The following is a 2,755-nucleotide window of genomic DNA, read 5'->3' on the forward strand; positions in this document are numbered from 1 at the left end:
AATAAAAAGCTTTTAGAAACCAATTGATCCAGCTGGCGCCACGGCTCGCTAATCCTCTGCCTGTGGCACCGACATCCCAGGTTCTAGTCCCGGTTAGGGCGCCGGATTCTGTCCCGGTCGCTCTTCTTCCAGTCCAGCTCTCTGCTGTGGCCAGGGAGGCAATGGAGGATGGCTCAAATCCTTGGGCCCTACACCCGCATAGGAGACCAGGAGAAGCACCTGGCTCTGCCTTCAGACCGGCGCACCGCGCTGGCCGCGGCAGACATTGGGGGGTGAACCAACAGAAAAGGAAGACCTTTCTCTCTGTCTCTCTCTCTCTCACTGTCCACTCTGCCTGTCAAAAAAAAAAAAGAAAGAAAGAAAGAAAGCAATTGATCCAACTTGGACACCCTGGGAGGTCACTCTCCCCAGGCTCTGTCCAGGTGGCACAGGGGAGCACAGGGCTCTGCCCAATGACGTACAGTCACTTCCCACGCCGTTGGAGAGGAAGCGGGCCTTGAGTCTGCACCTGCATATTCCTACAGCTTCCCAGAGTCCTATGGACAATGACTGGGGAGGCAAACCATGCAGGAAACAGTCTAAGCATGCTAAGTTTCACATTGAAATGAGGTGTTTGAGAGTCTTATCCTATGTTTGTTGCCTTTCAGGAGAGAAGAGGAGCCACACTTGACTTTTGGGCATCAGCTCCTTTATTTAGCAAGAGTTGGTAAAGAATTTCTTTTAAAAACAGCACATTTTAAAGGTTTTCGGGATTCATGAGGTTTGGGTTTTTTAGAGCGATGTATTTCTGATGTAAAATGCTGCTAACAGTTCTAAAAATAAATTCATGTATTGTGAATTGAAATAAAGATGACTTCGGGAAAAAAACAAAACAATTGATACTGAACTTTTTAGAACATAATCAAAGTTGTCATTGAGAAGGAAAAAGCAAACTTTGTTAAACTTTGCCATAAATTTTTGTAACTTAGGGATGTTTTTTCATTTTAAATTAAATATGGGGTAAATACTACAATATTTTCAATATTCCATTTAAAGCCTATAAATGTTTTCATCTAAACTTAGGATGGATCTTTAAAAAATAAAACCAGTTTGTTTTATGCAAAATTTAATAATTTTATTCTTTACAAGACATCTTAAAATGACAAAATTATTCTAACAAAAACCTCATAGACTCCTCAAAGCTAAATTTTATTTCCAAGCACCCTCTGTGTTTAGATAAGGCCAAGTGACTGAGTTCTGGCCAATTAAATGCAAGCAGAAATGATGCATATGACTTCCTGGTCTGACTTATATAGTGTTTTTTTTTTCTTCTTACTGTTTGTTGAATTCTTTACTTAGTGGAGGGTTAAGCTTCTAATAAACTAAAAGTATGTCATATATATGTATACATATATACACTATAGAATACCACTCAACTATAAAAAAGAATGAAATCCTATCTTCTGCAACAAAATGGATGCAACTGGAAACCATTATGCTTAGTGAAATAAGCCAGCCCCCAAAAGACAAATAGCAAATGTGTTCCCTGATCCAAGGTAACTAATAGAGTACCTAAAGCCTAATGTATTGGAGTAAGAGATATTTTGAGCTTCAATGATTGTTTACAGCCCTGAACAGTATTCTTTTTTCCTTCTTACTATTTGTTGAATTCTTTACTTAGTGCAGGGTTAATCTATAAGTATAAAGTAAACTGAAAGTAGATCATTGTAAAAATTAAGAGAGGGGTTAGGAGAGGAAGGAGGAGGAAGGGTGAAAGCGTGAGTAGAGGAGGGGTAGTGTGGGAAGTATCACAATGTTCGTAAATCTGTAATATATGACATACATGAAATTTGTGTATCTTAAGTAAAATTTGTTAAAAAACTTAAAAAGAAAGAATAAGAAAGGAAGGAGGAGAGAGGGTGGGAGCATGGGTGGGAGAGAAATTGGGTGGGCAGTATCACTGTGCTCCTAAATCTGTGTATAGGAAATACACGAGGGGCCGATGCTGTGGCACATCAGGTTAATGCCCTGGCCTGCAGTGGCGGCATCCCATACAGGCACCAGTTCAAGTCCCCGCTGCTCCACTTCCAATCCAGCTCTCTGCTATGGCCTGGGAAAGCAGTAGAAGATGGTCCAAGTTCTTGGGCCCAAGTCCTCCACGTGGGAGACCTGGAAGAAGCTCCTGGCTCCTGGCTTCAGATCAGCACAGCTCTAGGCGTTGCAGCCAATTGGGGAGTGAACCGTAGAATGGAAGACCTCTCTCTCTCTCCCTCTCTCTGCCTCTCCTTTCTCTGTGTAACTCTGACTTTGAAATAAATAAATAAATCTTTTAAAAAAAAGAAATACATGAAATGTATTCACTTTATATAAATTAAAAATAATGATAATTTTAAGAATATGAAAACATAAAAAAGAATATCAAAGGAAATCATCCCAAAGAAAGTTAAAATATATAGAGGCTAGAACTCACGTTTTAGTACAAATATTTCTTATTACTATTAACTAGAATTAATTTGATCTTTTTTTGGAGCATATATTTAATTGCAATGCTTAATAAAAGCCATGAATAGTTTCAAAAAGCTGTGTGCTTGCATTCTTCTAAATATTTGAAAAAAACTGGAGACTTCATAGATGCTCAGAAAAGCAGCAAAAGGTCAATAGCAATCAAGAGAATGCCAAAAAAGAAAAAAAAAACTCATATTTTAAACAGTAGGAAATTCCATGGCATTTTATTTGTCTTTGTCCCACCCTATCCGTGGTATAGCATGCTATGGCC

The 2,755-nt window shown here is 39.1% G+C and overlaps 1 non-coding gene across 1 annotated transcript; it reads left to right on the forward strand.

Moving 5' to 3' along the window:
• Positions 1-376: 376 nt before the first annotated feature.
• On the forward strand, positions 377-579 carry LOC127485031 (small nucleolar RNA SNORA73 family). Its single transcript, XR_007912234.1, has one exon. It is a non-coding gene; the product is annotated as a small nucleolar RNA SNORA73 family (small nucleolar RNA).
• The last annotated feature ends 2,176 nt before the right edge of the window (positions 580-2,755 follow it).

Source organism: Oryctolagus cuniculus, chromosome X (assembly GCF_964237555.1).
Source record: "Oryctolagus cuniculus chromosome X, mOryCun1.1, whole genome shotgun sequence".
Lineage (NCBI taxonomy): Eukaryota > Metazoa > Chordata > Mammalia > Lagomorpha > Leporidae > Oryctolagus > Oryctolagus cuniculus.